The sequence below is a fragment of the Harpegnathos saltator genome, unplaced genomic scaffold, assembly GCF_003227715.2.
Source record: "Harpegnathos saltator strain DR-91 unplaced genomic scaffold, Hsal_v8.6 scaffold527, whole genome shotgun sequence".
Lineage (NCBI taxonomy): Eukaryota > Metazoa > Arthropoda > Insecta > Hymenoptera > Formicidae > Harpegnathos > Harpegnathos saltator.
The window spans coordinates 130,398-153,521 of record NW_020230346.1 but is presented as its reverse complement, the minus strand read 5'-3'; the positions used below and the strand labels follow the sequence as shown (position 1 = coordinate 153,521).

The 23,124-nt window shown below is 41.2% G+C and overlaps 1 protein-coding gene across 1 annotated transcript in view; it reads left to right on the top strand.

The window, feature by feature from the left end:
- The first annotated feature begins 1,853 nt into the window (after window positions 1-1,853).
- The window catches only part of sit (stuck in traffic), a 40,060-nt gene continuing 18,789 nt past the window's right edge, over window positions 1,854-23,124 (top strand). Inside the window, exon 1 of the mRNA XM_011153005.3 lies at window positions 1,854-2,706. The gene's annotated coding sequence lies outside the window, so the exon portion shown is untranslated. The remainder of the gene's footprint in view (window positions 2,707-23,124) is intronic.

Below are 23,124 nucleotides of genomic sequence, written 5' to 3'. Positions count from 1 at the left end.
TCTGTTCCCTTCGGGGTGCTTGTTTTAGGTGAGTCCCGTCGCCTCTCACCATCGGGGTGATTTTGCATAATTAATTTGTTAGTGGCATCTCTCCATCGTCCGCGCCCATACAACTTAAGAGACGATCATTATTAGACACTTACCTTTCTAATCAGGAGAGGTGCTTAATCAATTTCTGAAGAGTCTTCACCTAAAACAAGCACCCTTAAGGGAACAGAAAGCTACTACGTCCTCGTCGTTGTTCCTGGGTAACGCTAAAAGTAGTTTCTCGGAAAAATTCAACGCTATCTATCACGAATGAAAAAAATTGTTTCCATAAAAGCTTCACGTAAAATCTAATTCTGCAATGAAAAGTGTGGGTTCTCATTTGAGATTTGAACGTTACTACCCACCCTACCCCGAGGGGATGGGGGGAATAACTGTTATTATGTTTTTTAAAAATATTTTTAAAAATATTGAACAGATATTTTTTTTATTTTTCAATCCAATGATCATTTCTGGAGAATTGCAGAAAATCTAATTTTTTGCGATTACAGCGCCATCTATCACGAATAAAAAAAAAGTTTCGACGAAACTTACGTATTTTGTGGCGTAGAATCTGAATCTGTAATAAAAGATGGGGGTTCCCATTTAAGATTTCAAAGTTGTCCCCCACCCCCACCCCCCGGGAGTGGGGTGGGAGATCGAGTTTGATATCATTGGATGTCCCCCTTCGAGATAAACAAATTTCATTACCCACTTTTTTTGATCCGACATGTATTATAGTTTTGCAGATATTACGATTTGTCAGGTTAAATGGGACACCCTATATACCATGAAGGTTTCTCATTGCGTTTTGTCCAAAATATTAAATACCATTTTCTAATATTATATATGGATGGATTTGATATTTAATGCTCTACAATTTTTGTCCCTACAAAAACTTAAAAATTTTGCCAGAGTAACAAGAGGGGGGGGGGAGTAGTTCAATATTTGAAACTTAAAAAAAACTGAACATATAGTTGCAAAGAGTATAAAATATTGCAAAACTTTTGTCTGAAACTTTTTTCATATGACTCATATAATAATTTAGAAAATATTTGATAAATATGATAACGGCTATTTTTTTCAAGGGGTGGTTTCACCCCTTAAACATGCTCCGAAGCCGATATAAAAAAATATGTATCCCTTAGTTTTTGATGCTCTACAACATATCCGAAGCCCATTCAAATCAGTGAGGGATAGTTGTGACACTCTCCTTGTTAGTCAAAAAGGAAATATTTTCGTTTTCTTTGTACCACTGTAAAGGTGAAATTTTTCTAAAATATGGTATATAAATTGTATGCAAATTCGGTTTAGTTTGTTTTTAGCTCAATTTTAAGGATATCATGTTTTGTCAAATTCCAAGTAGGCATAGTTAGCATTGTTACTGACATCTAGAAGTGCACTATAAATTAATAGATTGGTATCTGTTATAATTTTATACATTTGGAAGCTTTCTCAGATGCAAAATGTGAAATTAAAAGAATACAAAAATTCAAAATTGCGAATCCAATATGGTGAACACGAAAATAAAAAAACAACTTATTTTCGTGAAACCTGGTGACTTACAGTTTTCTTACGAAAAGTTTTCTTCTAAAGGTTGGTACTGGTAACTGAGAATGGTATGGATTTGTTATTAGAGGCGCCATTTGTTGGTTAGTCCCGGGACTTATTGATCGATGTGTTAATTCTAGCGCACAAGTCTCAGTCGGCCAAAACAATTGACCGTCAAAATTAACAAATGGTCATATATGTAATATGAATAATTTAATCGATTAGAGTGACTTTAATTGCGTTAATCAGCATACAATCAGTCAGACACGTCGAAGCGATCATCGTGTGTAATCCAAAGATATAACTCTAATTATCTCGAAATCCCGATTGATTAATGCCCAACGCCGCACAATGGTATAGAACGGTTGTCAGACAGTTTATTACACAATACAACTTTCTTCGACAAGTGACGTAATAGCCCGGCAGTAGACGCGCCGATTTTTCGCGGTGTGGAAGAGGGAAAAGGAGAGTAGGCAAGGCTGGACCGGTAAAAGTCCACCGGGGGTCCCTCTGGTCATCTAGGCGATGGGGATAACCCCTCCACCATCGTCGGCCGTGGGTCGTGCTTGCAACAGTGGTGCTCCAAACTCGCCCGTTTGCACCCCACTTCGAGCACCTGTTCGGCGGACGACGCAGGTGGAAAGCACCGGTATACTCTAAAGCGAAGCGACTGATTGTCCAGTCCATAGAAAACGACGTATCACGCAAGATCGGTCAGCTGCGAAGTAAATTTCGTAGACTATCGCAGGAGAGAATATTGCGTCTTTTCCCTCCTCTTCCTCTTCTTCTCGAGTACTCGAATACCGGTCAGTGCAGCTCGGGGTGATCACACCTCTCGTCTCGCTCTCACCGCTCTCTCAGCGAGAAAATCGGCGGCTGCTGTATCGCAAGACGTCCCGCAGATCGTCGTTTGAAGTTCTACCTCTCGTTAAGCTCGTTGCTCAACCAACGGGGAAGCTTCGATTACACTTCCTGTGACGGTCGGCGCGTCGCCGAGGCTCGCAAAATCGAGGAGCGAGGACCACGAGGAGGATCAGCCGCGACTTCAGGCTCGGATGCAGACGGTTGTCGACGATCTATGATGAATTAGTGGCTCTCGTCGACGTGTAACAAACGAGGCAAATTCGAAAGGTAAGCCTCGCCGGCCCTCGGCGGCGTCGGCGAGAATCCGAATTCGTCGTTGGAAATCGCTCGGGCACGTCATTTCCTCGGTCGGAATTCGCGGAATGACTCGCCCGTGCGTGCAACCGATCGGCGCATTGAGTCGGTATTTCCCGAAGGAAAGTGTCGCGTTTCACGTAACGAGACGTTCTCACCTGCCTCCGCGATTTCACTACGCCGCGAGACTCGCGCGTCTCGTCGAGAGGGGAAATGAAAATAGAGTTGGAAAATTCCCTTTCCTCCGTCGCTTTTTGCCTAATGCAGATTTAACGAGCCGCTCGCGATCACGAGCGCGCTTTCGCTTTCTTCGCGATTTTTTTAACGATAGCAACGGCACCTAAACGAACGCACCACGCTATCGGCGGTTTCGCAGCTCGGCCGCGTGCGGCCTGCGTGCGCAAGGTTGAGCTTCGATCGTTTTGGATTTGGTCTTCTCGCGTCCGGTAATTACAGACCCCGGGCTCTCCCCGGTTGCACAGAGCGACGCCGATCGTATCTGTATGCGCCGTTAATTAAACGCGAACAGAGGCTAGGCGCACGAGTGAAACCGGCCGGATCAAAAACGGAATCCCGTCGGAGGCGAATAAAAGCGAGTAAAAGCATTACGAAACACCCTCCGCGGCAGAACACTTTCACCGCGGAATTTTCTCAGTGACCGTCGAGTCTCGTTAGACCTTGCCTTTTCAATTTTAGCCGGCGACGAAGCCGGCTGAAACGATATCGCGCCGTGGAAAGGTAGCATACTAGTGGCATAGAATACGATCTTCGCGGCGCAGCGCGGCGCGGCGGCCGCGGCAGCCGGCAGTGAAAGCATCGGAAAAGAAAAGAAAAGAAGAGCACGCAGCAAACGGCTCGCATTACGCCGGTGCGTAACTCCGGCGACATTGGACGCCGTTATTGCAGGCTATTCTGCTCTCTAATGGCGAGCGGCAGGACGAACCGAGAAGAAAACGGACGACCGTCTCGCTTCATTTGGCCGCGAAAATCTTTGCCATTACGCCAATCCTCGATGAGCCGCGTGCATATCTTGCGGAGAGCGCGATCGGAGGCGGAAAGTCACGCGCTGAATGCGCCCCAAATTGACGGCGTACGGACGATTATAGCCGTGTGATCGAGGCACGCGACATACGAGCGTATTACCGAATTATTTCGCTGCCGAGCGAAAAACATCGGCTCGGCGCCGGTCGATTACGTCGGCTGTTCTGCGCCGCGAGACTTTCATGCGGCGAGTCGCACTTGATTTTCATCGCGGTCGCCGAGACCGCCGATCGGTTGCGCGATAATCGCGTGGGCGAAATTAACGACGGACTCGCGTTGGAAATCGATTCAGTCGACAATCGTCCCTCGATGTTATCCCGATCGGCAAAAGGGGCAAAGATAATAATGAAGGTGAGTAAATTGCAGCGGACAAATTCACAATGGAGCGAATGAATGCAGAGGATAAGACTGACGCACAATCGAGCCAGTCACATCGCTTTAAGAGCTAAAGCTCTAAAGGCTCTAAAGGCTCGTCTACATTAGCTGTAAGAGTAAGGCTGTAAGGCTGTAACGTAAACTGTCAGCGAATGAAAATATTTCATTTCGTGTCTTGCAATCTTACAGCCTTACTCTTACTGCTAATGTAGACGAGTCCTAAGAGCGAACTTGCTCGCCGCATTTTCGGTCGTACGGCCGCGACTTTGATCCCGTCGCGCGGTTCCGGCACGGAGTTATTGGTTCCATCGGTTTCAATATCACCGCGACTGTTTGCGTCAGCTATTAGAGGTGACGGGATCACGTTGCTCCTCAGCAGTTAAAATTTCACAATTCACTGCAGTTAAAATTTCATAGATTACGACGCGAGTTGCCGAAACAATTTGATATGCGAACGAAGCAAAATGCGCTGCCAAACGCTTCGACTTCGACTGCATTCTCACATTTCGCACTTCCTTATATTTGTGCTAATTTAGCGCGGGACATGTGGAGTGTCAGCTAAATGGCTTTATTTCCGTGAGCGAAAAGCGCGCGCACGCACCAAAGCAGCAAGTTGAATGAAAGTAGATGAAATGATCGAGCGAGTCCGAGAAATCTCCGTCGTCTCGAGACTCGATGCAAGTCGGTTCTCTCTCGCGCGGTCTCTTGCGAGTTTGCGGAGAAAACATCATCGACATGTGCGGAAAATTCCTCGCAAACTTCGGACACTATAAATGACGGATGAAAGGATTATAATTTTTTTTTTCTAGAAGAAAAATCAGCGAGGAGCTAAAATCGCTCATAATGATTTCTTGCAACAGTCGTAAAGATCGTTAAAAATCCTCTCCGGAGAATGATCTGAAAAAAGATCGTTGTCTAGATGCAACTTTAGTAAGCTTAATACCGTCGGGTTAATTACAGGTCTCTCGTTATTCTATTTATACGCCCGATGACGTCATCGATTGATTACACGATGAAATAAATATACGAAGCGAAATAAATATACGCGTCGCTTTTTTCTCTTTTTTTCTGACCTCTTTCCTTTTTTTATGACATCGCAGAGGTTTCACTATCTTTGACATTCCTCGGCACGGCGACACGTGCGGTCGCATGAACGAACGGACGGACGAATGGACGTAAGAGCGCGCGCACGCGATCGCATGCACGAATGTCGTGAACGCTCGTTTGCTCTATTGCACGTGAACTTTCGGATAGTGGTATATATCGACGGTGAAATGGCTGACGGGAAGAAAGCGTGGCAGGAAACCAATGACATGTTGTTACGTTGGTCGACTTAACTGGTAAGACAACATAAGTGATCGTGAATGCACACGGTCGCACAAGGTTGACACAGCAAGAGCTGCGCGATCACGTCGCGCTGCGGATCGAGCAATGTTAATGTGCGGACATGGGCCAAAAAGGTTTTTCCGCAACATTCGTCATTAACTTGAAAATAGTGAAATCCTGAGTAACTATAGAAAAACGGCCGATATCCCGAACGATCTCTTTAATATCTATGTGAAACATCGATCAGACTAACTTCGAAGCGGTGTAACTCTTCCATATGCGAATATTTGAGTACCGACTTTTCACATATCAATGATATCCTTTCCTGACAAAAAGAATACTTATGTAGAATGTGTAAGCATTAGAATAACGGAAATTCGGCGACTACTCTTCTGTATAAAAAAAAAATCAAATATAAGTAAATTTAAGTTGTACAAATAAAAAATGGTTACAAGTAGCCACGGTTTTGTCGATTTTACATATCTAAATAAACTTTCTATTTCACGAATCTATTGATTCCAGCTGCCGATAGCTGTCTATTCACGAAATAAATGAGAATTTCAGGGGAGAAATATGGGACAAAGATGTGTTAGTGATAATGACAAGAAGTTTCATTGTTTAATTTCGCAATTTTTTAACGTTTCTTTAAATGTTTGTATCGTATATACAGTCTGTAAAGTAAGAGCGTGTACGGCATAAATGGCATTGGCTTCAAATATCGTCCTAGTTTTTTTGTGAGCCGTATTGTGAGGCATATCTCAAGCACAAGCTTCGAGGAAAAAGAATGTGCACTTTCGAGCAGCTGATACGACAAATTCGTCTCATTTGGAGGTCTTTACCGAACGAATACGCAGTCAACTTAGTGGAAAGTATGCCTCGGCAGATGCCAGGCGATTATCAATGCCGGTGATGACTGGACTCATTATTAATGGTATAGAGTTTTTCTTCTCATGGAGTATAATAAATCCATATACTTAAAAATCATTAAAAGTAAATTTTTCTACACATTAACCCGTACACGCTCTTACTTTACAGACTGTAAATGTGTGTGTCGTATATATTACTGTATGTGTGTGTATATGTCTGTGTATGTAATATGTAGTGTGTATGTGTATGAATACACGCACGTATGTATATAAGTGCATATTTGATACTTGATCTGAAGCTAGCACCGCGTCCTTCATGGATTTGTTTTCTCGAAATCTTCTAAAATAATTCTCTCTCTCGTTCTCTTTTTTTTTCATTAAAGTACATTAGGATGAGTTGGGAGTCATCAATAAATACCCCGAAAGTGACGAGTCGCGAAGTCTCATTTCTATGCGGTTTTTATATATTTTTCTGTTTATTTATATATATATATATATATATATTTGTATGTTTTTCATACACACATTGTGTGCTATCTTATAGCATTGTGTGCTAGACTATTGTGTCTAGAGACAAGTTCAAGATATTCAGGGTTCAATATTCAATATATTCATATCTATCGTTAGACACAATAGCCGTAATATAATTGTAGATTAAATCATTCTGAATAAAAAAATCCTTTATCATTTTGCAAATTTACGCAAATTTTCAAGTTATTAATTAAAAGAACTGTTGGATATGATCATTTTCAATTATCAATAACTTAATAACTATCGCGATTTTGGCAAAATAGTACATGACTTTTCTAATCAATTTGATCTGATTAAGGGGGGAATCTGATTAAGGGGCGGAAGGCCGTTTTCAAGGCTACTTTTACGAATCTTTTTTAACAGAAACGGTAAGATCAATGGAATTGAAATTTTCACAGTGTATTAATTAATGTTCAAAATATAAAATAAATTTTATTCAATCACAAGAACCGATCCAATTTGTAATTATAGATAAATATTGTTGCGCTCACTCTCGCACTCGCGCTTGCACTCAGGTAAATAAAAACACTCGCGTAAGAATAACAAGCTTTACTATTTACAGCGCAGCTCACTCAAGCTTTAAACAAGAATAATTCTCTGATTTACAATTCTCGCGTCTGTCTACGATGACAGCTTGCCAGAGAGTCTCTGTCAGCTGTTGTTGTTTTCTTCTTATCGATTTTCCGTCGTCCAGACAATCTTCGTTCAGTTGTCAAAATCAGCATCAGATGCCTAAGGTTCACGGACAACGGACGCTGCCACAAACCTTGTGGCTCGGACACAGCAATATGTAGTCATCCGTTTGCAAGCTCTATGTTTGCTGTCGACATAATTCCGGGCTTCATAATCGTGTAGACAATTTAAGAAAATGGTGTTTCCAGATAAACGCGTTTAAAGTTTTATGTGTACTTTCCATATAGATGGTAACAAATTTATTTTAAACTTTATTTATTTTAAACTTTGGACATTAATGAATACACTGTAAAAATTTCAAGTTCATTGATCCTACCATTTCTGTTAAAAAAATTCGTTCCTTAATTTTCACAATTTTTCGTTTCCGAAAGATCCCAGACACCCTATATATATTTCTTTCGCTTTAGTTGTACCTCGTCACTAAAAGTGCGATGTCCGCATTTTCCTTCCGCATTGATCTACTATGTGTCGGTGTATTATCGGCGAGAACTCGAATATTTCGAGTTCCGATGTCGATTTCTGCAGTGTTACTCTTTAGGCGCGGGCGACGATGAGGGAAGAAATGAGAGATGAGAAGATGAGAGAAGATTTACCTGTGGAAAATCCAGCCGACAACGTTCGGCAGAGTCATCGTTCGCAATGCGAGCGATATCATATGCGCTCTATTCAATGCAAATATCAACATCCGCCATTGTGAATTTAATAAGAAGAAAGTCGCAGCGGAACATAAAATCGTTTCTCGAAGCGGCGGCAGCTCTCGTTTGGCTTTCGACTCCAAACCGGACGGAGTTGCGCCTCTGCGGCAAATCAATTGAGATCAATTGAGAGAACGAAGTGTTGAGATACCGTAACTACCTTGGAACGTGTTCTGCCGCGTGTTTATCACCGTTAATGATACGTAAAATGTTGCGTTCACAAGTTCAAATATTCCACTCGCGGGGCAATGCCTCGCGAGTGCCAAGTGCGCCGCATCAACAATGACTAAAGAATAACAACACGAGACTTGATAAACAATGACCTCTGCTTATGTGATGCATGCCTAATTAATAGTCCATTCGAATAACGTTCGCTCGAGGTGACATTTCAGTTACCGCTCGCGGCTTATCATTGTAAACGAATTAGTCGAACACGATGAAGCTTCCCAATAGCTGCACTCGGAAAATTATTCATCCGATAGAGCTGAATTTTAATAGCGACGAGCGAATCCTTCCGTTCCTCAGGAATCAACTGAAAAATTCGTCGCAACATAAGAAAAATTTCTCTCACCTCAGAAATATTTTCACTCACTTGAACCGAACATCAATCTTTGAACACGATTATACGAACCTACTTGAACATGAAACTATAAATATGTATGATAACTATAAATAATAGGAAACTTGAACTATAAATATTTATAAACATTATATATATTTATAAATCCTAGGAGGACGCCTCTATCTAGCACAGCGACAGTTAAAAAAATATCGGGTAAATTTTAGTGTCTAAGAGTTAATGTCGTCGAGGGCACAAGTCTCGGAGTTTGCCTTCAAAATATAGTATATATAATGACATAGGTATTTTGAATGTGGCGCAACAATCAATCAGAGTGGTGAATTGGAATAGAAAATCCCGATACGTAGCCTGCACACGCAGAAAACTATTCGGTTGACATAATTGCATTACAGTTTGTCCTTGAAATTGCGACAACCGACACTTTCCGTGGTGAATATTATGGTTTAGAGGGCTCATCTCCAGTGGTTTTGATATGTTGACATGTATAGAATATTATAGAATATTATAGAATATTATAGAACTCTGATCATATATTATAGAACTGTCCTGCATAACATTTAAGAAGTTTCAGCTCATTGTTTATTAAAAAGTTGTTAACAAAAGGAATTCCATAAATAGAGTCTATTTTCCCGACACAGTATACATTTTTTATACATGAGAAGGGCAGGAGCGGAACCCTTCGGAAATGGGGGGACTGCACCTCCTCGCTGAAATCTGACTTAACATAACCTAACCTAAACAAAATTATTACACCTTATTATATATTGTTGAGCGTTGTTGAAAAAGTCCCTTTAAAACCCACAATGCCAAATTATATGCAGATATGTAATAATTTGGGTTAGGTTAGGTTAGGTTAGGTTTCTTTCAGGGAGGGAGTACAAGGGAAAGAGCTTCGCTCCTTTCCCGTTCGTATGTACTGTTTAACATTTTTTAACATACACTATGTCGGGAAAATAGGTTCTATTTAAATTTTTCTTGTTAATAATTATTAATATTAATAATTTTTTAGTGAACAATGAATGAAAGCTAAAATCTCTTGAATGTTACTCAGAAGGATGAGTTACCAAGTTTTCCTTAAATATCTCAAAATATTCTTAAACACCTAAAAAGATATTAGGCGAGTAAAAAATGTTTGAGATAAAAGTTGTTCGGATTAATTGGTAAGGAAAGATGATGTAATAAAAAATTAGGATTTGTATTTGAGAAAAATAACGATTATTGAATATCTCGAAAATAGCGCCATCTGTAAACAAACTGATATACGTAGTTTTGTCTTATGTCCCCTTTGAAACCATACGAGGTTTGATCAAAAAGTAATGAGAAGTTTTAATTTTCTCGGAAAGTATTTATTTAATCTTCAACATTTAGCCTATCTCCTTCAGAGTAGTCCCCCTGTGATATTATAAACTTATGCCAACATAGTTTCCAGTTTGGGAAACACTGGTGGAACGCCTCTTTAAGTATTATCTTGAGCTGGATCTACGATTTCGCCTTTATCTCACCTATTGTTGATAAACGTTGTCCTTTGAGTGTCCTTTTGAGTTTGGGAAATAGGAAAATGTCACAGGGGGCCATGTCTGGAGAATAAGGTGGTTGCGGCATCAAAATAGGTTGTTATGTTTCGCCAAGAACTGTTGAGTAAACAAAGCGGTATGCTCTCTGATGCGACATTTCGCCACACAAAATATCGCCAAACACACTGAAGTACGTCTTGCTCATTCACTAACACAAACTAAGCGTTGCAGCTGCCTGAAAATTGACACGTACGTCATAGTGCTAACAACACACAGAAAAAGAATCAACTGAATAGACAAGATACAGCGCGCGCAATTTCAAAATTCTCGTTACTTTTTGATCAAACCTCATACAACTTTTGTCTGAAACATTTCTCCTAAATTGCTTAGTTTTCGAGATATTCCGCCATCCCAGTACTTTTTATACACCCTGTATATAGTTCCATGTTTTCTGTGAGAGCAACCGAATGCTCTGTTGCGGCAACTATGTTTTTGAGCCGGAAGATTTGAGTTCCTCCAGCCGAAAGCAGTTGTTGATGCGGATTCTTCGGTTTGCGAAACGAAATTTTCCATCACTGCAAATCGAAGCTCACGTGACAGAAAATTTCTAGTTGTCACCGCAGAATATTTTTCTGAAGTGCCAATAAGTTGAATTCGACTTGGCTCGAGAAGCGACGTTTCCACGAGGGGGAACGAGGGGGAACGAGAGAGAGAGAGAGAGAGAGAGAGAGAGAGAGAGAGCCGATGGCTGTTCCCGCGCCGCTGATCGCGCCGCGATTGGCTCACATTAATTTCGCCGGCGTTCGGGGGCGGTTTTGCGTCACAGTGCGGCTCTTATTGTTCCGCCACGTCGGAGATCGGACGCGTCGCGTCGCGATCTCTCCGGATTTCTATTTATTCCTCGCGATCAACGTTCGCGCGCGCCGTTCGGCTACATCCTTCCTCCGCCGCACCGCCCGCGCCGCCGCCGTGAAATCGCGAGCGCCTTTCTAGCGGCTGTCTCTTTGCGGTCGAAAAATCGCCGCGACTCTATAATTTGGCAATCGCGCCGTGGCTGTCGCGAAAAACAGGGTCGGCTATCGGTGACTTTTGCACGAGAGTGACAATGGCAATTATGCGAAACGAGTTTTTCTCTGATTGCAATGTCGAGGTTCCCGGATCGTTTTCGACAGGCGTTTTTTGCACAAGCCTTGTTCCCTCGTTTCTTTCTTTCAGCCGTCATTATCGTTACAGGCTTATTATCACTAAAGGCCTACTTGCGGCGCGGGGATAAACGCCACGCTTCACCCAAGCGTCCCGTAAGTCTCGCCCTTCCCTCCCTCCCACTGATCAAGAGAAAATGCATAGCCAACTTCTCGATATTAGCTTAACGATCACCTCGAGAGGCGTGTCGCCACGCGTAGATTTACGACGTAGATTCGCCGGAGACTCGTGGTACTTCACTATACGACCGTGAAATCGCGCGATAACGCAACGCGTAAAATGTGCGATGAAATCCAAATAATTTTCTCTCCGAATAACAAGAATCTGAAGAGGCGGCAAGCGTCGCGCAAGCGACGAAGAGAGAATTGTTCACGAGACATTCAAGACTGCCGCTGCGATGTCTCAAGCGCGTCGACGCCAAAAGCGACTCTTCGAGCGAGCTGAACGACTTCGATTGGCACATTGCGCAGGCTTGCAAAGGGGATTGTGTCGGTTGTCGGTTTCGCCGTATTAGCATTTGAGCCTGCACGCGAGAGCAGACGACCCTGCGGTTACTAAAAATATCCTGCAATTAAAGACAAAATTGAATTTTACGTGCTTGCAACAGGCTGCTTCGCTCCGGCATAATCCAAAGTTGCACGAAGCTAAGCTCAAGAGAGAAATCCAGCTCAAGAGAGATTCCTTATGAACAGTTGATGGGCTGTGCGCACCTTTCGTCGAATTTGATTAGACGACATCGAACGTGTCATTCCGGCCGATACGTATAGCGGAGTCTCGTCTTTCCTTGTGTGCGTCTTCATGATAATTGTAATTTATGTCGCTTTAATTTTATTCCGGCACATGTTAACGAGAGGACATTAATACCAGGGTTGGGAAAGTTACTTTGTAAAAGTATCTAGTTACTAGGTTCGCAATTAAGTTTCCGGGTTTCACACATGGATGCCGCTAACGACACATGTAGTCGACATACATGTCTGAAGTTGTGTTTTTTTTATAGCTTAGACATCTGTTAACAATAACCAGTCGTAATACCAACACATATCGCAACGCAAAAATATTTTTTCTAACAACGAAGATGTCAAGTTTTCTGCCAAATACCAGGTCTGTAAATATGAAACCGGAATTTGCCCATAGATGGCCCCTAGCTATCAATATAGTTACCGTCAAACCGTGTCATTGGCGCAATTTCCATTTGTTGACATCTGACAAATATTTTCAACTCACAACAATACAAGTTTCATACAACAGCATAGTTTGTAATAGCGTTGAACATGTCGAATTTTGTGCCTGGAAGCTACGATTTGCGGACAGCATTGATTTTCTGTTACCATTTGAAGAAAACTGCTGCAGAATCGCATCGAATGCTTGTCGAAGCTTAGGGTGAGCATGCTCTTGGTAAATCATAGTGCTTTGAGTGGTTTAACAAATTCAAACGTGGCGATTTTGACGTGAGAAACGAAGAACATGGAAGACCACTGAAAAAGTTTGAAGACAGCGAATTGCAAGCATTGTTGGATGACGCTCAAACGCAACAACAACTCGCGGATCAATTAAATGTGACACGAGAAGCTGTCTCCATACGTTTGAAAGCCATGGGAAAGATCCAGATGGGAAAATGAGTTCCACATGAACTGAATGAAAGACAGCAGGAAAACCAAAAAACCACTTGCGAAATGCTGCTCGCTGCAGGTACAAAAGAAAGTCATTTCTCCATCGAATTGTGACTGGCGATGAAAAGTGGATATATTTTGAGAATCCTAAGCGTAAAAGATCATGGGTAACTCCAGGCGAACCATCGACATCGACTGCAAGGCCAAATCGCTATGGACGGAAGACAATGCTCTGTGTTTGGTGGGATCAGAAGGATGTGATCTATTATGAGCTACTAAAACCTGGCGAAACCGTTCATACTGAACGCTATCGACAACAAATGATCGATTTGAATCAAGCTTTGCGTGAAAAGCGACCAGAATATCAAAAAAGGCAACACAAAGTGATTTTGCTTCATGATAATGCATCATCACACACAGCAAAACTGGTCAAGAAAACGATTGAAGCGTTTAGTTAGGAAATACTTTCGCATGCGGCTTATTCACCAGACTTGGCTCCGTCCGATTACTACTTATTTGCATAGATGGGACACGCATTTGCTTAGCAGCGCTTCACTTCTTACGGAAATGTACGAAAATGGCTCGATGACTGGTTTGCCACAAAAGAGCAACAGTTTTTTTGGCGTGGCATCTACAAATTGTCAGACAGGTGGGAAAAATGTATAGCTAGCGATGGGCAATACTTCGAATAAAATATTTTTTATCATTTTCATACAATAAACGTGTATTTTCTATACAAAAATTCCAGTTTCATATTTACGTACCTGGTAAACAGCATTTGCGGTAAGCTTTGCTTTTCTGCTTTAACTCGAAAAAAAGTGCAACTGTAGCACGTCGTTTGCTTGAGGAGGCCTACGGCGAACATGCACCATCGAAAACTACCTGTGAAGATTGGTTTAAACGCTTCAGAAGTGGCGATTTCGACACTGAGGACAAGGAGCGCTCCGGAGGACCAAAAACAATTGAGGACGCCGATCTGTAAACGTTATTAGATGAAGATGATACGCAAACACAAGATCAACTTGCGGAGGTATTAAACATGACTCGCCAAGATATTTCCAAACGTTTACATGCCATGGGAAAAATTCAAAAGGAAGGAAAATGGGTGCCGTATGAGTTGACTGACAATGAGAGACAGATGGAAAATCGAAGAGCCACTTCCGAAATTTTGCTTTTGCGGCATGAAAGAAAGAGTTTCCTGCATCGAATTGTTACTGGCGATAAGAAGTGGATATATTTCGAGAATCCCAAACGCAAAAAATCGTGGCTTTCACCTGGCGAAGCACCAACATCGACGGCACGGCCAAATCGCTTCGGAAAGAAGACAATGCTCTGCGTTTGGTAGGACCAGAAAGGAATCGTGTACTATGAGCTGCTGAAAAGAAGCCGGGCGAAACTGTCAATAGGCATCGCTACAGACAACAACTGATCAATTTGAACCATGCATTGCTCGAGAAACGGCCAGAATGGGACACGAGACACGAACGAGTGATATTGCAGCACGACAACACTCCGTGCCATCGCACTTCCATCGTCCAGGACACCATAAAAATGCTGAAATGGGGTCTGCTATCGCATCCGCCATATTCGCCAGACCTGGCCCCTTCCGATTATCACTTGTTCCGGTCGATGGCGCATGGCTTGGCTGGGCAACACTTGGCCAATTTCGAAGAAGTGCAAAATTGGTTGGATGAATGGTTTCGGTCCAAAGACGCGTCGTTTTATCGTCGCGGTATTCATGTATTGCCAGAAAGATGGCAAAAATGTGTAGCTAATGAGGGACGATACTTTGAATAAACCATTTTTTGTATTTCTCTTGAAATTTTCCATTTTTCATTGATCAAAGAAACCCGGAAACTTAATTGCGCACCTAGTAGAATTACAATTTTTTTCACTGAAAAAGTAGCTAGTCACAGTTACAAGCTACCGATCTTCAACAATAACATGTTACAGTTATATAGAAAGTTATATAATTATTTAGAAAGTAACGAGTCATTTATTTTTCAGTTACATTTTTACAATAATTTTGCTATTATTTTAAATTTCGTAATTGTGTAAATTCCTTCAATTTTATATATAAAAGTAGTTTGTTGATCATTATATTCCTCATATTGTATGTAATTTTTACAAATTAGTTTCATTAATTTAAATAAACAATTCATATTTATTCTTTAAGACTATTAATAACAATTATAAGAAAGTGAATGAATTTGATGAGAATAATAAATACTGGAAATATTAAAAGTAATCTTAACATCAAAAACTAGATTTTTTCACTGATATTTTTTACAATCCTTCTCCGAAGATTGGGATGTTTTATCCATTGTTTGAATTTTTTATATAACTGAAACCACGCAGTGCAAATAAGGACAGACGACGTGCGACGGAAATATTCAATAGACGTATAATTTTTGTGAAAAAAATGCAGGTTGCATTCGAAGAGGAGACTATCAGCGCTATTGCTTATTTTATCCTTGTTTTATATCTAATGAACGATAAAGATAGATTCCGTTTTTCCAAATGCAACCAGAATAACTGTATACTTATTGAATATCAAGCATCGCGTTATTGTGCTGGTCTGCCAGAAACTTAACTTTGAAATATATAAAATAGCTATTAAAATAACTATTAAATTAAGGTTACTAATTATCGAACAAATGTAACTAAGTTAAGTTACAGTTACAGATGAAAAACGAAACGAAATTAAGTTACTTAAAAAAAATATACAACTGTAACTGTAACTTCGTTACAAGTAACGAGTTACTTCCCAACCCTGATTAATACCCTGCACAGTCTCGCTGCCGGATTGTCAGCTGGATCTCGAGGTGCCGAAGCGAACGCGAATTACGCGACGCCCAGTCGGGAGTGAGTGGGAGTAAGCGTGAAATCGCGAAAGCGACACAGATTACGATAATTATCGCTAAATGATTAATCGTCGCGGCAGTTACGCAGCGATGTAGTGGTGCGAACGAGAAGGATCAATTTCTCGAGTTGCACATCCGTCCCTGCGCGCGGGCACATCGCTGGTCAGTAAACCCGCGATGCACGTCGCGGCAGACAGCGCCGACTCGCATTATGAGCGAGAGGTGCATGACTTACTTGCAAACCGGTATTCGAGCCCTCCGGACCAGCGTGGCACAGAAACACGCTGCTCCGGCGGGAAGAGCAACCGGTGAGTTCCTAGTGACACACATTTGCCCGCAGCACGCGTTCGTCGTCTACGAGCGAGGATCTCAGATTCGCCGAGGACGATGAAACTGAAATCTCTATCGCCGACTGCTTTCCGTTATCCTTCCGGATGACTATTTCGTGTCGCGTGTCACGACTGATCGACTCGATATATAATCGCCGATAGGTCGAGTTTTGATCATCGAGCTGCATGCTGATAGTTGCCCGCTTGATGCTTCAAGTCCTTAAGGGTTAGTGTTCCGTCGACTTTTAATCGACGGCTACTCGATGTTGACTAGAAACAAACGTCAAGCTGGAGGAACGAGCCGTGCGAGGCAGACGTAGACGTGGAACGGATCGAATGGGTCGCTTGCGTGGATAGTCCGTTTGTCATCTGACACAGAAAATCCCACCGCGGCCAGGCGACTTCCCGATTTAGCGACACGGCTTGGATTTTCTCGCCGAGATTGCTGCAATTCGCGGAATTTTCATCACGTGCACGTTTCGTTCAGACGTCGCGCTAGACTACTTGTCGTCGTCGTCGACGTCGTCGTGTTATTGACCGTGAACGCGATTCGCGCCGATACAAGATTGCGCGCGAATGCTTGCTCGTTCGCACAGCAATTGCTTGTACAATTTGTTCTCGTAGGATGTCGCAATGCGTGGCTAATCGCGGATACCTCCAAAGTATGGAGCAGATACTTCGAGCATGGCGCAACGGTCAATCAGACAATCGCTGAATTGGAGTAGAAAATCTCGATACGTGGCCTGTACAAGCAGAAAACTATACGGTTGATGTAACTGAATCGCAGTTATATCAATTTGTTCATGAATTTGCAGCGATCGAAACTTTCCCTGGTGAATATTGCGTTTAGAGGATCCATTTAGAGTGGTCTTAATGTGTTGACATATGTTATAGAACTCACCCTCCTGAGTAATATTCAAAAGGTTTTAGCCGTCGCTCATTGTTTATTTAAAAGTTGTTAACAAAAACGCTCGTATGTTCTTGAACTTTTTTTCTGTGTCATTCCTACATTCCTTCTGTGCTTATTTTAGGCATATGGAAAAGTTTCCACCGTTCACGTATAGATGGCATTGTGAATTACTTATATGAAAGTTGCGACGCATTTTTGCTAGGTTATGTCAGTATTAGTCAACCAGCATTAGAAACTGATGCGTAATAAGTCATATTCATTGACATAAACATTTTTAATTCGTATGAAGATGGAAGTCGATAAGACGCATCCCAGACAGCACCGGACATCCAATGGATGTTTCATGTCCAATTTATGTCCGTATGTCCGATTTACGTCTGTGGGCGTAAATTGGACGTAACAAGGATGTCCTTATTGGACATTGGACTTGTAGAATGTCCGATGTACGTCCATCGGACGTCCTATGTCCGAAATTGTAACAAACGTACGTCCTTTTTTTTTTTTTGATAACGCAGGGGAAACCATCATGGGGGTAACCACCCTCTGGGAGGGGCGGAGGGTTATGTGAGACTCTTACTCACTAAAACCCCTGCGGGATGTCTACCAGTCGGACCGAGATGGGGGGAGTCAGGGGAACTGCGCCAACATTCTCTTCCCGAACGTACGTCCTATGGACGTCTTTTGTAAAAAATGGACATATAACGGACGTCCAACGGACATTCGTGTGCTGTCTGGGATATTCGTCACTATATGTTTTTTTATTTCATTAGCACAAAACAGCTGCCGAAGCGGGGAGGATCATATGCAAAATTTATGGTGAGAGAACGATAGCTGAAAGTTCATGTCGTTTCAACACTTTAAGAAATGGCTATTTTGAAAGACAAGAAGTATGCCGGACGACCGCAAGAAACGAGTTCGGATGACTTGGAAACGTTATTGCAAGAAGATTTGACTCAATCGAGTGCAGAACTTGCGAAAAGGTCACGTGTTAATCAAAGCACTGTAATTCGACGCTTACATGAAATGAGGAAAATTCCAAAAGCAGGAAAATGATTTCCCCCATGAATTATCCGAGAATGCTATTGCCAATTGAGTCACCATTTGTCTTTTGCTGCTCAATAGATACAAACACAAGTCTTTTTTACATCAAATTGTAACTGGAGACAAAAAATGGATTTATTACGACAATCCCAGTCGTAAAAGATCGTCGGTAAGTCCCGGAGAACCCTCTACGTCGCAGTCCAAAACGAAATATTCATGATCATAAGGTCCTCCTGTGTATCTGGTGTAGACATGCAAGAAGTGCTGTATTATGAACTGTTAAAACCATCTCAGACTATCACCGCGGAATTATACAGTCGACGATTGAGGCAGTTGAATGAGCAATTGATCGAGGAGCGGTCATATTTTGCGACGAAGCAAAACAAAGCGATTCTTCTGCACGACAATGCTAGGCCCCACGTTGCATCGACGACCCGGGAAACTTTAATGAAATTGCAATGAGAAGAGTCCCACCACTCTCGGCATATTCTTCAGATATTGCCCCATCGAATTTTCACTTATTTCGTTCTATTCAGCACAGTCTTCCTGGTACACAATTTCGCAATGTTGAGAAAGTGCAACAATTTATTGATAATTTCATTCATTCTAAAAGCAAAGACTTCTTTTATCGTAGTATCCATCTTTTGTCTGAAAAGTGGGAAAAAAATAGTAGATAATGCCAGAAAATAGTTTGATTAAAGATACTGTGTCATTTATAATAAAATTAATAAAAAATATTGCCTTAAAAACGATGGAAACTTTTGCATACTCATAATAAATATCACTTTAAAATTTAATCATTAACTTATCATAAAATTTATTGTTCTATTTCTTATGTTTATAATATGACAAAAATTATTTAATTACATAAAAATTTAATGAGGTATTAGGTAAATTAGTTCAGGATATAAAGGGTTAAGCATACATAACCACACCTTTAATTGATAGTGTACGCATGTGCAGTTTGATAATGACAAAACGTAGAAACGGCACAAACTTTCTTGGTCACCTATTGTATTTTCGAGACAGAGAATTTGAGTTCCTTTAGCGGGAAGCAGTTGTTGATGTGGCGACGGTTCTTCGGTTCGCGAAACAGAATTTTCCGTTTTGTAATAGCGGTTAGAAATTTTCCGTTACTACAACCGAAGCTCTGTAACGGAAAATTTCTAAATAGTTGCTACAAAATATTTTTCTACGCGTAATATATCCAATTAAGTCGGGCTATTAGGAGGAGGGTGAAAACTGACCGACTGACCGTGTGGGACACTCGTCATAAGCGGACGAGCAGGATGAGGCGAGGGAGGCGAGTGCGTCTGTGAAAGGAGGAGGTAAACAGACAGATAGATAGAGAGAGAGAGGGGAGGGGGGCAAATCGGAATGAGCGTGAGCGATAGGCGGGAAAAGTGAAACAGCGAAGGAAGCAGGTGTCGCAATAGTAGGTGAAACTGCAGTCGGTCTCTTGACGGCAAGTACGATCGCGCTCGCGCGTATCACACGCGTGTGATGCGCGCGTGCGAGCGCACATACGCGACACACCGACGAGCGCGACGATCTGCGTGCAGATCGTCTGAACACTCAAAAAAAGATAATTTCAGAACAAGCGAAATCATCTAAATTTAGAGGATTTTATTTTTATATCATATATATGGCCTCAAGAGGATTCCTTTAAGATTAAGAGGAAAATATTATAAACACTCATTTTTAAAATTAAAATATTATAAATACATTATTCTTAAAATTAGAAGAATCATATGTTATATTGGGGACTTGAATAAGTTCTCGCTGTTTTTTCGTGAAAATGAATGCTTTATTTAAAAAAATTAGTAAAGAATATGTCATTGAAAGTATTGTCCATCGCTAGCCACTACTTTCTCTCATCTTTCTGGCAGCATACGAATACCATGTCGAAATAACGACTCATCTTATGAGGTTATCCACGAATCGACCCATTTTTTGGCATCTTCATAAGAATGGAAGTGCTGCTCAGCCAGGCCATAAGTCATCGATCAGAACAAGTGGTAATCGGAAAGAGCAATGTCCGGTGAATATGGTGGGTGAGGTAAGACTTCCCATTTGAGCGTTTCCAAATAGGTTTTGACCGGTTTTGCAATATGTGGCCGAGCGTTGTCATGCTGCAAAATTACTTTGTCGTGTCTCTCCTCGTATTGCGGCCATTTTTCCTTCAATGCTCGGCTCAAACGCATCAATTGTAGTCGATAGCGATCTCCCGTGATGGTTTCGTTGGGTTTGAGGAGCTCATAATATACTACACCCAGCTGATCCCACCACACATACAGAGCATGAGCTTGGAACCATGAATATTCGGCCTTGCCGTCGATGTTGATGCATGGCCGGACTTACTCCACGATTTTCTATGCTTCGGGTTATCGTAGTGTATCCACTTTTCATCGCCAGTCACGATACGATACAAAAAACCTTTCCTTTTCTGCCGTTGGAGCAACTGTTCACACGTGAAAAACGCCGTTCAACGTCTCTCGGCTTCAATTCGTACGGCACCCAATTTCCTTGCTTTTGAATCATTCCTAATTAATAATCATTTTAAACGTTTGGCAACTGTTGTGTGATCAACTCCTAATGATTTTGCAAGTTCATTTTGCGTCTGACATGGGTCTTCATCGAATAATGCTTCCAATTCTTCGTCTTCAAACTTTTTCGGTGCGCCAGACCGTTCTTTATCTTCAACATCAAAATCATTATTTTTAAAGCATCTAAACCAATTTCTGCATGTTGTTTCCGACAGAGCATGGTCGTCGTAAGCCTCCACAAGAATTCTATGTGCTTCAGCTGCAGATTTTTTTTTAAAAAAGTAATGCAGTAAAATTCCCCGCAAATACTCTTTTTTTGGCACGAAACTCGACATGTTTAACGCTATGAAAAAATATGTTGTTTATGCTTCGGCGGAATAACATATATTGTCACTTCGAGCCTAATGGTGGAACTTCATGATGAAGTTGGCTGTAATATTGCCCGTTGCAAAAAGGCTAAAATAACACCATCTGTCGGGAAACAGCGAGAACTTATTCAAGCCCCCAATATGTATAATGCAAATTTTATTGATTTTATATAAATTTCCTCTTATATACAGATTATTTAATCTTTTTTTAAGAGGATTATTATTTATCCTGTACTTTATTCTCACTGGTTATACTAGTTAATTTGAAAAAATTATTATAATGTATAGCAAAAAGTAATATATGTATAGATGTACTTCTGGCTCCAGTTCTATAACAAGTAGGCACGAATGAAATAAGATCATCGTAACAAATAAATTTCCAATCAGTTTTGTTATGGCTTTCATAGCTACAAGGATGTTCATCATAACCAATTGTATGAAACATAGTTAAAAGAAAGAATATATTATTCAACTTCTTGCAATAGATTATAAACTGTATTTGACCAAATATGAGTAAATTATCTTTGTTATATGTTACAGCAACACGCATACCTTTTTTAAAAAGCGTTCCAAATATTCTGACCCATGAGCATATAGTTATTTTTTTGTTTATGTCCGGAGGTAGAGCATGACTGAGTAGAAAAAGCCGACATTCAAATCAACATATTCCTCTCCATATAAGAGGAAAATTGATTGATACAAGAGAAAATTCTCTGGAAATAAGAGGAAAATAGTTAGAATAATGTCTAATAATTTTTAGATAAATGTTTCACTTTAATTGCTTTATCGAAAGAGGTATCCTTTTTCTGTAAAAGACTTCGCTTAGAATATAAAATTATGGAAAAAATCACTTTACAGAAGAATACTTTTTTTCGGGTGAACGCTAAACGCCCGCTCGTACTCGCTAAACTGCACGAGCGAGAACGGCGAGAGTTGCGAGCCGCGTACGTGGTCGTAAGTTGAAAAAGTCATTGCCGTTGAAAATGACAAATCATCGCCGTGCGTCTTCGCATCTTTCGCAACGCGGTTTTATTGTCGGTCACTTGAACGCGCACGAATTCTGAGGTGCGTGATTATGGGTTTCGCGCGGTCGGCGCCAGTGACGAACAAACGGGTGGCGGGGAAAAGCGCCAGCAGTGCTCATTATGTAAAACGCGGCGGCTCTCGGTAACTCATGTGCCAATGAGGGAATGTAATACGCGCGAATACCGATAATAAATAGACGAAAGCGCGAGTTGCAAAACGCGGCGTTTAACCCATTAATGCCGGCTGGGACAGAAATTTCGCGTTGATTTCAATGATTTATGAATTTTTATGAAAATGCTCGAAAATTTTAATCCAAAGTACATTACTAGGGGTTTTCGAGGTCATTCTTTCCGAATCCGCTGCGAGAATCATAAAAAAATGAGTATTTGTATTGATTTGTAACGATTCTTTTTCCAAAAAATGCGATTTCTTCTCGTCAATTTTTTTTAAATCATGGATTTTATCTTGATAAAAATGTTGAATATTATTGAAAAGTACTCCAATCGTGTCCTCGAGACTTATACTTAAAATATATGTGGTTCTGAAATTTTTTGCAATTTAGTAATTTCAATATGGCGATCATATGCATGTATCATCATAGATATCGCCGGATATTTGGGAACTCGGTCGAATAACTCGTTATAAGTGCATTTTTATGAAAAATTATCTAAAATAAAAGTCCTTGTCCTGTTGATCGAGTTTTTTAATGTGGTAGGCTCCAAATTTGGTTGGGGAATGTACTTTTGGGCTTAACGGGGCCCGACGTTGATTTTTTAATGCAAAATTTATATTTTTTATTACAGATTTGAAAAGTACAGAAAATTTGACGTCCAGATATCTATTTTTGAAATTACAAGTCTCGAGGACACGATT